Source organism: Anomaloglossus baeobatrachus, chromosome 8, assembly GCF_048569485.1.
Source record: "Anomaloglossus baeobatrachus isolate aAnoBae1 chromosome 8, aAnoBae1.hap1, whole genome shotgun sequence".
In the NCBI taxonomy this organism is placed as follows: Eukaryota; Metazoa; Chordata; class Amphibia; order Anura; family Aromobatidae; genus Anomaloglossus; species Anomaloglossus baeobatrachus.
In genome coordinates, this window is record NC_134360.1 from 209941241 (window position 1) to 209954839 (window position 13599).

Here is a 13599-nt window from a genome sequence, read left to right on the forward strand (position 1 = left end):
TGCAGGGTTTCTATGCATTGTTATGACTTTAGGTTACATTAAGGCTATGTTCCATTTCTGCTGCAGGTTTTTTTGCATGTTGTTTTCAGTAGTTTTATGCAAATTAAAAACTGATTTTTACAGCATCAGCAAAACCTATGAGATTCCAGCAATCTCCGCACACCATTGTTTTTGTTTCTTGACTAAAATGGAAACTTCTGCGTTTTTGAAAGAAGCAGAATATCAATTCTTTCAGCGTTTTTGCTGTGTTTTCTTTATCATCATCGAAAACAATAATAAAGTGCAAAAATGCTGAAAAAAATGACACAGTGTGAACACAGCACCTATGGAGAGATTATTTATTTGTATTTAATGCATCTGGGGCTAAAAACGATCTTTGAAATTCTGTTACGTTAAAAACTTTGCGGCGCCTGCCTTCTACATCCTCTGTGTTGCATTAACTATGGCTGGCTGCAGAATGAGTTAAGTAAGGATCTGTCAGTGAGCTCTGTTGGACTGCAGAGCTTTTAACTCTTTGTTCTTTTCTGAGCTCCTCTGATTAAGTTGAGCTCCACTTTCAGTGGTCATAAATTAGCTAAGAGCCACTAAGAGAAAAAAAAAGAGAGATAAAAGAGTTCACAAAACCTCCCCTCACACTGAGCTCACTGACAGATTCTTAGTTAACTCGTTCTGCAGCCACCAATAGATAATGCAACACAAAGGAGTATTTGTTTAATGAAATCCAAATGCAAGAATTATTTTTAGCACGAAATACAAAAAAAGTAAAAGAAAGAAAAAAAATGTCCCCGAACGCGTCCGCAGGGGCAAAGTCGTACAGGATTTGCAACAGGTTTGTATTATTTTTTTGCAAAGTGACTCAAAAATTGACGCCGGACCCTAAGGACAACACTGAAGTATCACTGGACGGGCGCAGCCGTATTCCAGAGCCCCCCATAATCTATAGGGCGCCATTCTTCGCCCCCATACGAGCTGTGACCCTGGGGCAGCCTGTGCCTCTCTGGCTGCTGGGGAACTACTACTCCCAGCATTCTCTGGCAGGCTGGGGGTGCAGCTGTGCAGCGCTGGCCTTTGGCCTCACACATCTCAGCACACGGGCTGCTGTGGCAGGGTGGAGCACCGGGCACAGCTGTCTGGGGTGGCAGGGGGCGGGCTGCAGATGGACTGGTCCCTCCCCCCCCCGGGATAATGACGTGTAAGCTCCTCAGGCCGCGCCCTGCGCTCCCACCCCCCGAGGACTCTCCCCTCCCTTCTGAATTCTGCCACCTACCTCCGGGGGGCGCGGACGGGCCGGGACGGGGCCGCCGCCGGAACACAGCGCTCCGGAAGTGCTATGTCAAAATACCTTCACTCTCCTGCCGCCTTCACCCGGAAGTGAACTCTGCCTCCCTGTTACTTCCGTCACGTTGTGGAGGCGGGGCGACTGGGAGCCATATTGGTTGGGGAATGGAAACGAAATCCTTGTGCGCTAAGGGGCCTCTACGACGTCATGCCCATGTGACCACGAGGGGGCGGGGCCTCTACAATATAGCGGATACCAGGAAGCAGCAACATTATTGCTTTTAAGACCACGTGGTCATGGAGTTTAGGATAGAAGCGGTAATTTGAGGGTAAGAAAATCCCAAATAGGAGAGTGTAGGGGCCCTTTGCATCATTATGGTGGACGGGAGGAAACCACCACGCCCACCAACCTACCCGGCCACTCCCACTAACCAAACCGGTCACGCCCATGTTTTTCTAGCCATTAGTTTGGAGCTGCGGAGCCATAGTGCATGGGGTGCTGGTTATTGCAGGCGCCACCCTACACATAGGTCACCCAATCACAGTTAAGTTTTCAACTTTTAAAACCAACAATATGGCGCTTACTATAGCAGGCGACAATTCTAAAGAGAGGCTCCACCTTCTACATGCCACATCCGGGATTCTATATGACGTCACATCCGGTATTCAGTTTGATATATAATCTGCTGCCGCGGCTCTGGGCCGTCCTTTTCGTACCGGTCACAGGCTGGGGTAGGTGAGTGTCACTGGCCTGAATGCTCTGGGGGTCGTCTATATGGCGTTAATATGTCTCTGGTCACGTGTCTCCCGTCTCCCTCCTGCTTCTCCCTCTCTCGGCCGCCGCGCTGCTCCTCTCCTGCAGCAGGATGGGCCCGGATTGTGCGGCTCCCTGCTCGCCATCTGCGCGGCCATGCTGTTAACCCTTCACCTGCTTGTACCTCGGTTGATAATGGGAGTATGGTGATTTCTGTTACTAATATAATAACCTGCTGGAAATTCAGGTTTATATTCTCTGATTTGCCTGATTGTGATGAAAGCTATGTTGGTAGGGACATCAGAGACATAATGATGATTACCAACAGCTCTGACCAGGCTGCAATATTGCGGAGGGGGGCTCCTGTGGGCAGCGGCGGAGGGGGGCTCCTGTGGGCAGCATTCATTTATATTGCTGCCAGACTGAGACTGTATGTATAATATTTTTATTTTTTTTTCCTTAGATACTTGAAGCCTTGACATGGACTTGCTGATGCATGCTGTAAGTTGGATCTGCAGTTCTGCTCCTGACATGCATCTGTACATTATGCTTCTTGCTTAATTCTGCTATGTTTAATCTCAGATCCTCCTTTATTGGGGCTGTGCTCATTTAAAGGGAACCTGTCACCAGATTTGTCTCATCCGCTGCGGCCACCACCAGTGAGGCTTTATATACAGCATTCCAGAATACTGTATATAAGAGCCCAGGCCGCTCTGTGTAACGTAAAAGTTCTTTTATTTTACTCCCCTGCGGTCTGGCGCCTTCTCTTCTTGCGATCGTCGGTCTACTTACCTGCTGAGTGTGGATGATTTGTCCTACATCATCCACACAGATCTCCATTGTGCACTTCTTGCTTCCCTGCCAAAGGCAGAGGAAAGTATTGTAGTGCCATAGCACTCTTTGACCTTTCCTTACACCTGGGCACTGCAGTGCTTTGTTCTGCCTTCAGCGGGTCAGAGAGAAGTGTGCAATGGAGGACACTGGCTCACAGTGGACGTGTCATTCACATGGAGCAAGAAAAACTGTGATTGCAAGCAGAGTAGGTGCTGGATACATAACAGCGATTCCCACCGAACCGCCCTGTAGGTGGGTATATAATGAAATTGATATATAGAGCGGCCTGTATTCTGGAATGCTGTATATAAGGGCTCAGTGGTGGTGGCAGTTTATATGAAGGAAACCTGGTGAAGAGTTCCCTTTAAATTAATGTAATCTATTGCGTGTGTGTATTTGATACCTGGGACCCCATTGGTTCTGAGGATAGGGGATTCAAAGTTTGAATGGAGCTGTAGTTTACTTAGTAGCCAATGGCTCTCATTCACTCCCATAGGACTAAAACAAGTAGCTGACTTTTTGGTCCTGTAAATGGTAATATTAATCATATTGACATTTTGGACTCGGATGTAACCCTATTCTGTGATTGGATGTTTTCCTGAAACTGGGTCCAGCAGATTTGGCCAACACCAAAGCAACGCAGACAGGCTCTATAGCAAAGAGCTTGTAAGTGCCTGCTCCTTGCTAGAAAATGGGTTGCTGCTGGGATTACATTGGAGACCTGTAAACCTAAGCAATGAAAAAATTGTAACCTGTTGGGATCCTATATTCTCTTAAAGCAGTGGTGACTTAGGTCTTTGTAAAACATGATCTCTCATGAATGTAAGGGTGGCATTTAGTAGTATACTCCTCCTGGATGTGTTGCTACCCATAGATTTCAATGTCCTCTCTGACCAGCGGCCAGATGTTTCTCCTGGCGTAAAGTGTTTCATTATAAATACATTTTTGGTCCTGACAATAATGCAAATTCTCTAATCTTTGACTTTGTAAACCTGAGATCTGTGATATCTTTGATGGTTTGGCCACTTATAATAAATTACTAAAGTGCCCTAAACTGGTACTTTGCGTATATACAATAAAAGCTTATTACTGCAGCACATGCCAGCTCTTTTCTTGCAGTGGGTACAGTATGCGGTGCATAGCTCCAAAAGAGTCTGTACAATGACTGCCCCACCTCATGTGCCCCAAAGCATAAACCACCAAGGAAGCCATCATGTGGAGGGAAAACTTTAGTAATCAGTTTAAGCCACTTTAATGCATTTAATACCTAGCCACCTCCAAAATGGGCCAGATCATAGTGACCACCGCTCATCAAATATGACGCTGTGCCATAAATCTTACTCCAGCAGGGACTAGAGTAGGATTTGTGGTGAGGCGAATGCTGCTCATTCAATGCCTCTTCATGAATCGGGAGCTTCCGATTCCAACGCATCACCTCAAGACTGGAAATAAGAACGCTGGTCTTGATTTGGGCCCAATCTGTCCAGTTGGGATAGTATCGACCAATGTTTGGTTGGGTCCTGGAAACTATCCATCTGCACAGGGCTGATCTAATGCCGCTGATGACGCCATTTGCTACTCTTGACTGTCAGGATGACGAGAGAGCTTACCACCAGTACTTATTCTGAGGCATTAGATACTGGATATTCTTACGCTGTGAACAGACATTTCCGCTTTGTAATATTTTTTTTTTTTTTTTCTCCCAGGTGAAGAGTCCAGCGAGCGATGGGCATATAGGTACATTTACTGCTTGTGATAACTGGATATCTAGTAATGGTGTACGTGATGAAGTGATATAATCAATGGGAATCTCTCTGAGATAGAATGAGGGACGACTCTTGTACTGATACACTGCAGGGAATGGAGTTGGATAAGTAGTGTGCGCTGTTAATTCATATGGTCTTATGATTTTTTTTTTATTTTTTTTTTTCCTTACATCAAGGCTAGTGGCCAAGACCCCAAGACGGCGGGTTCTGAACTAGAAGGTGGGTGTCCCAAACTCTCAATCATGTCGCACATTTCAATGAAAGCCTCGTCGTATGGCCGGCATGGCTTAGTGGTGCATTACTATGCACCCCACCTATGTCAATGGTTGCAGAATTGAGTCTGCTGCGGCAGGGAGTGGCACATGCTGCGGCAGGGAGTGGCACATGCTGCGGCAGGGAGTGGCACATGCTGCGGCAGGGAGTGGCACATGCTGCGGCAGGGAGTGGCACATGCTGCGGCAGGGAGTGGCACATGCTGCGGCAGGGAGTGGCACATGCTGCGGCAGGGAGTGGCACATGCTGCGGCAGGGAGTGGCACATGCTGCGGCAGGGAGTGGCACATGCTGCGGCAGGGAGTGGCACATGCTGCGGCAGGGAGTGGCACATGCTGCGGCAGGGAGTGGCACATGCTGCGGCAGGGAGTGGCACATGCTGCGGCAGGGAGTGGCACATGCTGCGGCAGGGAGTGGCACATGCTGCGGCAGGGAGTGGCACATGCTGCGGCAGGGAGTGGCACATGCTGCGGCAGGGAGTGGCACATGCTGCGGCAGGGAGTGGCACATGCTGCGGCAGGGAGTGGCACATGCTGCGGCAGGGAGTGGCACATGCTGCGGCAGGGAGTGGCACATGCTGCGGCAGGGAGTGGCACATGCTGCGCCCGTTACCCTGTATGTTTCTATACGCACAGCTGTTGATGATGAGAAACTATGCAACTAGTTTGCAGTCCCTGTAGTTATACTATTAGACCAGTCCATTATTGGTTGACCTGTCAGACACAATGATGATCACATAGTTCAGCAGATGACCACTGATGAAGAACTATTATGTCTTTCGCTCCTATCTGATGTGTCTATAATGGATGTGACATAATGACTATTAGGCTTCAGAATCTGTTGTAATGTAGTTTTATTATTTTCCCTAGGCCAGAAGTCATTATGCATGGGCATATGGGTAAGTTTATGGAGTGTGATATATGGATATATAATTGTGTACATGATGACTTAATATAATCAATGGGAATCTCTCTGAAAAAGAATGAGGGACGTCTCTTACACTGATACACTGCAGGGAGATGGGTTGGAGTAAGGAGCGTGTGCTGCTTATTCATGGGGTTGTCTTTTTGCTTTTAGACAACATTTGGCATCCAGGACCTATAGATCCATGATGGTGGACTCTGTACTAGGTTTGTATCAACAATTCTCTTCATGAAATGCCTTGTGATGTATTTTAAATATAATAGAAAATTTATATTTATATTTTGTGTGCACAAAATCTGTAAGCCAGGATAAATAGTGCATTACTACACAGTGCAGCCATTAGCAGTTTCTTAAAGGGGTGGTTCACTAGTTAGTAGTATTCATAGGCATATCGATATTATCTTGAGAAATAAGTCTTCTCCCAAATAGCTTGTGTTGTCAATGGTGCCTGTCGGCTGTGCTAGTGCGGTCTGCTCATCCCCTTTCCCGGGCTCCCTGACATCTGCTGTCCGGTAATGTCACGTTGACCTGATATCACCGCGGCCGGCCACAGTCTTCCTGAGTGGACTGTGGTTGGAGTTTCATTGCACAGCATCTCCCTACTCACTGCAGAGCGCTGCAAACGGGAGCAATGCTGGGCTGTGATGAGTCTTGAAACTCCGCCCACATTCAGTCACTCAGGAAGACTGGGGCCGCCTTGGTAGTGTCAGGTCAACAGGAAGTTGACCTGACATCAGAGGTCAGAGCCCGCAGGTCACGCGAAGGGGATGAGCGGACCTCAATAGCTCTGCACACAGACAATAGTGGCAACACCGTTTCTCAACATATATCGATGTGTTAACTTGTGAACCACCCCTTAAGTGTTTGCAAAAGCAAAAAAACACTGCAGGGAATCTGCAGCTGTGTTCTCCCTGCAGCTGCTCAATTTGGCCAACAGGTGGTGCTGGGTACCATGAGCAATCTCGAGTGGTGTAATCATACTGAATAGTCCTTTAGTGATCTGCCCCTTGGCATGCACACGTGGGTGATTACACCATACTCCCTGCCCTAGTGCCACCCACTGAGCAGCTGCAGGGAGAACATTAATCCTTAGGTTTGCAACCAAAAGAAATCAAATTTAAACAGATTGCCTAGAATTGTATCACATGCAAGTAACTATTTTAGATCATAAAAAAAATAAAAAAATTTGCATGGGGTAATTGCAGAAGACTTGTATTTGATGCACCTTATGAATTTCTTGCTGCGGTGAAATGTACATCAGTTCTGTGGCTACTTTTTATACCATTTGGGCTAATATTACCAGTTAATCTAAAACTTCTTCAGACACAATGATGATCACATAGTTCAGCAGATGACCACTGATGAAGAACTATTATGTCTTTCGCTCCTATCTGATGTGTCTATGGACATGATGTAACAACATTGTTGGCTGCAGAACCCTTTGTAAAATTACATTGTCTATATTGCAGGTCACCATCGTGAAGTTGAGGATGAAGATGCCTGTGGATTTGGCAGTGAGTATTTGAGGTGTACTCTTTTTGATTCACTGAATTAGAGGACTTGGGGGTCTACAAGATGCGGCATACAAAGTTCCCTACTACTTGGCCTTAAATTAGATGTATCTATGGGACTAGACTGCAAAATGTAGGATGTGTTTGCTTTAAGGCTGTGTCCACGGGAGAAAGTAACTGCAGATTTTGCCATGGACCCCCATCCCCCCCCCCCCCTCTTCCCCCGAGTTTTCTAGATTTTCCAGATAAATCCGTGGGTTTACGCAAGTACATACACTACCAATGTTACCCTATGGGATTTGGGGAGTGCTGTATAAATGCTGCGGTATTTGCGGCTGCGGATTTTCCGCAGCAGCACATAACCGCATGTAAATTATTCATGCTGAATGTCCGCTCCTCCACTATGGAGATACAGGGCGGGAATTCCGCACGGTTGCCACAGGTTTACCACAACAACGCCACAGATATACCGCAGCAATAGATAGCTGTGGATTTCTGGGGAGCTGCTGCGTGAACATGCAGAAATGTCCGCAGGTACGTTCTCCTGTGTGCACACATGGGATTCACCCCTTTGCAATGATTGGGCAGTAAATTAGAATTGGCCCCTGCACATTATTGGCAATTAGTTTGAAAACTCACATTTTAACTATGTTGCTATGAACCAAATAAAATCTGCCCCATATATCACTATTGGTAAACCTCGCAGTGCCTCGGTCATCACACTAATGTCAAGTAGTAAATGTCACCACTTCTTTAATGCTTGTGGATTTGCAAACTATACTCTGCCTAGAAGCCTTTACTAGATACGGTTACATGATGATTTTTATTAACAAACTTGACTTCCCCATGGAGGTTTGTTATTAGCTCTATCTGACTCGTCAGCCGTACAATGTGTGCTTGCAAAATAAATGGTCACGTTGCTGGCCTTCAATCTCTCATTTCCAAAAAATGGCACTTAACACTGATGCATCTAAAATAATGTAACCAATGTTAACTTTTTTTTTTTTTTCTTTGCAGACCTCACTTGTTGTTTGAGCGGTCTGGACTGATATATCCGGTAAGTACAATCTGACAAGTCTGCACTGGTTCTGGAGGATGTTGTGATGAAAACATAGTTCAGCTGATCTTCTGTGAAGAACAGTCTTTCGCTCCTATCTGAATCCTCCCGAGGTGGATGTCTTCTTGTCTTGTGGTCCCACTACTGTAACTAATTACATCTATTTTATCTATTTTTCTTCAGTGTCCTGTATCTAAGAAGCCACCTATGAAGAGGAATGTGTAGATCTGTAGTCTGCCCTGTATCCAGAGCCCTATCGGTGAGTGTATAATCCAGCATGCCTTGCAAAGACTCCACCAGATTCCAAAACTATGGCGCCTATTGGAGGCCCAGTTCTGCTGTCTTGCAATGTAATAATGCTGAGATCCCTTTAATACATACCATTAAATTAGAGATCCGTCATTTTTAGCCTCCCTCCATGCCTACTTGACTGTTGGGGAAGTTCCCGGTCTAGTTGATGCTGGCAAGTGTCATCTTAATGTCTGGTTGCAGTAGTCTGTAAATGATGATTTGTGAAGCAGGTCTCCAATTACTTGTGAGGATAACTTTATCCACACTGATACAGGCTGTGTAACATTGCTCTTCAGTGGGATTATTACTAAACACTGTGTAACTTGATAATCTGTCTTCTTCTAGGGCTGCAGCTTGTATGTCCTGCAAGATGAAGAATCTGTCACTGCACCAGGTAGGTAATGTCGCCCATAATCACTCACACTTGGGCAGAACAGGCCCGTACATCTCACGTCTCTAGACACCACCACTTCTAGTCGGGGTGTGTTCTGCTATGGTGATTAAGACCAAAATCTTAAGTGGTTGTCCACTACTTTGAGGTTAATGACCTATCCTTAGGATAAGTCATAAATGTCTGATCGGCCGGAGTCTGACACCCCATAGCCTCACAAATCAGGTGTTCTCGGTCCCGGCAGCTGGAAATGCTCAGCTTCAGCACAGATCAGTCTTCGGATAGCAGCCGGGTGCTGCTGCACATAGGCCTTCCATTCTAATAGGGGGCGGATGAGCAGTACCTGGCTATTGCCACTATCGGAAGACGGCGCAGTGCCGAAGCTGAGAATTTCTGGCTGCCGAGACCAAGAACACCTGATTGAGGGTATGGGGTGTTGGACCTTGGCCGATCAGACATTGATTACCTATCCTTAGATTTTCCAATACTTTGACACAGATTACCTATCCTATTTAAAGTTGTGGCTAATGGCTGCACAATTCTGTAGCATATATCTTAATTGTACCCCAGTTGGGTGCCCACTGCCCACAAGGTACTTTGCCTACATGCTGCAGTATTGACTCAGGTTGTCTTAAAGGGCCGACATGGCTGTGTACATTGCAATACCCAATAATTCAGGACACGATGTGTGATCTTGGGGTTATAATGATGCTTCAAATGTCTGACCTGAAACAATATGTGGAATAACCTAAGTACTGATATGACCCCTGACCCTTATTACCATCTGTTACCTGTGATTGGCAGCACTGACCTGCTTTTCTAATTGTAGGTTGTGAATGTGCAGTGCGGCTAAACCTGGTAAGTACAAGTGTTTGTATAGCTTTAGTTGGAAGTCTTGGTTACAGTGATGAAACTGATTCTGCCATATGATTAAGGATGATTACATCTTTAACCGTTCCACTTTTGTCTGAGAACCTGCCTGGATAAATGCAAGACTCCGGCCATAAACGACTCTAATCCTTCACCTCCTATTCTTGCAGGTCAGAGTCTGAAGATGCTGCACTAGGTAAGGCTGCACCTGCAAAGTGTGAACGGTTATGTCTTAAGTTCACATTTTATTTCTTTTTTTTTTTTCCCCATGGAGAGAACCTATACAATGCTTGTCGAGAGGTTGTGGTATTGGCACTGAGCTTTTACCAGATAATGCCCACAGAGAATTTTTAAGATTGCAATATTTTCTGTTGACCACTAAATGGTGGTTTTCTAGTTTCAGAAACCCCTTGATGGAATCAGTTAAACGGTTTAAGAAATGGAGACTCTGATCCGATATAAGCCGATGATGGTTTAAGAGTAGTGGACAGAAGTGATTTCTGACAACACTAATGCTGAGGCTTATGTTTGTGGCCGCCCCTCTATTCTATTAATGAGGATTTTAACCTTATCCCGTTTTGGCCACTTTTTTTTTTTTCTCTTCTCCTTTCAATTTTCCCCTGTTCTCTAGGGGAGTTGAACCAGGGTGTAAATCACCAAAACAATCGCATGATGGCCACATGGGCATTGAACTGGCCCCCTGCTATATAAACACATTGGCTTCTTGTGATAGTGGCATAGGGGAGCCGATGGGCACCTGAACTATTATGCTGGTTGGATCATGCTGCTTATGCCACTGTTGGTGATTGAAGGGCACCCCAATCTATCATATATAATTCCTGGCTATATAAGTTGGGCTCTGCTTCTGAGCCTGCTCTAAAGTCAACGTCATGCTTTGTGATGTAATGGGACATTAAGATGTTAATCATACAGCAGTGAAAAATATATATATATATATATATTTTTTTTTTTTGTTACTCTAGCTGGTAAGAATATTGTACTTATTACAACCTGTCTTCTTTTCTTACAGGCCTCAATTTGTCAGCATTCACTCCAGGGCACGGGACTGGACTTGGTTTTCATGGTACGTTGTCAGGAAGCTTGTGATTCATCTAGCGGATCTTCTGCAGACAGTCTTCTCCACTTATACTCCTATACTGTAAACCATGGCAATTTAGAAAATCCCCACCCAATGCTGCTCTAAACCCCTATAACCAGTGATGAAACCGATTCTGCCATATGATCTATACTGATATAATCATCAACCGTTCCATTTATTTCTGAGGCTATAGCGGGAGAGCTCTGGCATTATGCAATGATACATTGGCCTTATTTGCTTTAAAGGGGGTTTTATTTCTTCCACTAGATGTGTCAAGTTCTATTTAGTTCTAAGTGACTATGACTTGACTGACTTTTTTTTTTGTTTTCTTTAATTTTCCAGGTGTGACATGATAAACCACGGAGATGAGACCTGCACACAATCCACTTATGGTATGTAACAATGTTAAAGGGGTTGTCCAGTACTTTTACATTGATGAACTGCCCTCAATGTCTGATCTGCTGGGGTCCGACATCCGGCACATCCACCGATCAGCTCAGTGCTGGCGATGGCTGCAGATAGCCAAAAATGGTTGGTTCTGGAGCTGTTTCCATTTCTGCTAGCAGCCGGGTACTGCACATCTGCCTCCTATATAAAGCAATAGGAGGTGGATGTGTCTTACCCGGCCAATATCCGAAGACTGCACTTTCTGACACAGAGCGGCTGATCAGTGGGTGTGTTGGACCCCGGATGATCAGACCGTGAAGGTCTATCCTTAGTCATCAATGTTAAAGTAGTGGACAACCTTTTTTAACCTTTTTATTGGCTTTTGCATTGAATGCTGTGGGGAGGAATGATGACAGTTACTTTGAACTCTCTCCCTGATACAAAGATGAAAACAAAAGTACTGACACCCCGCACCAAAGCTGTCACCTGTAAGTGTGTATGGGTAATGCTGATCACTAACAGTGTCACTTCTTGTTTTAGGAGCTGAAGATCTGTGGTCTCATGAGTTACAGGACCATCATGGATAGAATAGCTGATGTTTGATAATAAAGTGACTTTTTTAAAGAATAAAGTTTTTTGTTCGTTATTGCAAATATTAATTGTTGGTAAGGTGAAACGTGTAGTTACATCTTTGCAGGTACTAAATAAATAAATCTTCATATAGCGCTATCATATTCCGCAGCACTTTACATACAGGAACACTGTACATACAGCAGGGACACTGTCCCCATTGGGGATCTCTCTGTATGTCTTGAGTGTGGGAGGAAACCAGAGAACCTGGAAGAAACCCATGCAAACACGGGGAGAACATACAAACTCCTTGCAGATGGTGTTCTTGGTGGGATTTGAACCCAGGACCCCAGCGCTGCAAGACTGCAGTGCTAACCACTGAGCCACCACAAGACTACAGTGCTAACCACTGTGCTGCAGGTACTACATGTTTTATAAACCTGCTCAGCCCCACAATGGTCATCATGGCAGCCAGTTATGTGGTTTCCCCACCCTTGTCCTGATCACAAACATTTTATTTTACTAAATCGAGGTAATGAATGAGCAATAGTTTACTACATAAGGACAGTGGCCTAAAATGGTTCAGCAATTGCCAAATATTCATGACCTGGTCAGAAGTGAAAGACCATTGGTAGGGTATAGAAATTAGTCTATTCTGAGATGGGGAACACATTTTTCGTTTCGCGACTCAAGGTTTCTCTATTGATTTTGTAAACTAATGCTTCTGGCTAAGAATTGCTTTCAATAAGCAGGATATCATTCCTCTGATAGGTAGAGGATCTGAGGCAGGCAGAGGTTCATTGTATTGCAGCCCTGGTCTAGTATTGGGGGTAACTGTACACCCAGATATTGCAGATAAGGGGCTTTATTTCCCCCCCCCCCCCAAAAAAAAAAATAATAATAAAAATGCATACATAGGGGTTTTTTTTTTTAACTCTCTTCTACTAAAGTCCTTGTTGGAGCAGCCACACAGTTCATGAATCCCATCAGCTTACTACAGAATAGAGTGCTGCATGCTGTCAAATCCCAAAAAACAATATCTGCAATAATGCTGGGCAGGTACGGCGCTTCTCACCAAAAAGTTGGTTCCATGGATCCCTGTTAATATGGCTGAAACCATGCCCATCTGCAGCTAGCCAACTGAGTGTGTGAGGTTTCATCCATCTAAATGACAATCTTATACACAGTGAGGGCCATGAAGAGAATTTAGTGTCGGCTCCCATGGTGAAGCAGACTCCTTGATGAAAGCAGAACGCTGACTAGTGCCACACCTTCCAACCATGAGGAATGGCTGCCTATAAATGCACACTGAGGAGAATTTTACAAGGCACCAGTCACGTGTAGTCCATTGTGGTGGCTTACCGCCTACTGGTGAGGCCCATAAAATTAAGTCAGGCACTGGGTGTACACTACAGGCACCAGACAGGATGGGAGCTACAATGCTTCAAACCAACATTAAAAAGCTTGGCTGCACCCAAAAAGGAAAAAATGCACACAAAAAAATATACACAGTCTTTTTGGTTATTTTACCAAAAAAAAAAATAAATAATACAAGCCCACAGCAAGAGACCTTACGGTTTTTGTTATTGTCTACA

General features: G+C 45.1%; 1 long non-coding RNA gene and 10 other non-coding genes across 11 annotated transcripts; all 11 read left to right on the plus strand.

Moving 5' to 3' along the window:
* Positions 1-1970: 1970 nt before the first annotated feature.
* Positions 1971-12055, plus strand: LOC142248826 (uncharacterized). The gene is made up of 15 exons (XR_012724948.1): positions 1971-2014; positions 2496-2533; positions 4573-4603; positions 4809-4851; positions 5774-5802; positions 5982-6034; positions 7298-7342; positions 8357-8396; positions 8580-8655; positions 9033-9081; positions 9908-9936; positions 10119-10144; positions 10979-11032; positions 11390-11439; positions 11975-12055. It is a non-coding gene; the product is annotated as an uncharacterized LOC142248826 (long non-coding RNA).
* On the plus strand, positions 2295-2375 carry LOC142250214 (small nucleolar RNA SNORD74). The gene has a single exon (XR_012725148.1). It is a non-coding gene; the product is annotated as a small nucleolar RNA SNORD74 (small nucleolar RNA).
* Positions 4641-4720, plus strand: LOC142250206 (small nucleolar RNA SNORD79). Its single transcript, XR_012725140.1, has one exon. It is a non-coding gene; the product is annotated as a small nucleolar RNA SNORD79 (small nucleolar RNA).
* Positions 5622-5704, plus strand: LOC142250216 (small nucleolar RNA snR60/Z15/Z230/Z193/J17). Its single transcript, XR_012725149.1, has one exon. It is a non-coding gene; the product is annotated as a small nucleolar RNA snR60/Z15/Z230/Z193/J17 (small nucleolar RNA).
* LOC142250205 (small nucleolar RNA SNORD79) lies at positions 5837-5916 on the plus strand. Its single transcript, XR_012725139.1, has one exon. It is a non-coding gene; the product is annotated as a small nucleolar RNA SNORD79 (small nucleolar RNA).
* LOC142250217 (small nucleolar RNA snR60/Z15/Z230/Z193/J17) lies at positions 7149-7231 on the plus strand. The gene has a single exon (XR_012725150.1). It is a non-coding gene; the product is annotated as a small nucleolar RNA snR60/Z15/Z230/Z193/J17 (small nucleolar RNA).
* LOC142250218 (small nucleolar RNA snR60/Z15/Z230/Z193/J17) lies at positions 8429-8506 on the plus strand. Its single transcript, XR_012725151.1, has one exon. It is a non-coding gene; the product is annotated as a small nucleolar RNA snR60/Z15/Z230/Z193/J17 (small nucleolar RNA).
* On the plus strand, positions 9779-9841 carry LOC142250188 (small nucleolar RNA SNORD78). Its single transcript, XR_012725124.1, has one exon. It is a non-coding gene; the product is annotated as a small nucleolar RNA SNORD78 (small nucleolar RNA).
* Positions 9977-10053, plus strand: LOC142250213 (small nucleolar RNA SNORD47). Its single transcript, XR_012725147.1, has one exon. It is a non-coding gene; the product is annotated as a small nucleolar RNA SNORD47 (small nucleolar RNA).
* LOC142250191 (small nucleolar RNA SNORD75) lies at positions 10410-10471 on the plus strand. The gene has a single exon (XR_012725127.1). It is a non-coding gene; the product is annotated as a small nucleolar RNA SNORD75 (small nucleolar RNA).
* LOC142250212 (small nucleolar RNA SNORD47) lies at positions 11161-11236 on the plus strand. Its single transcript, XR_012725146.1, has one exon. It is a non-coding gene; the product is annotated as a small nucleolar RNA SNORD47 (small nucleolar RNA).
* Positions 12056-13599: the final 1544 nt, after the last annotated feature.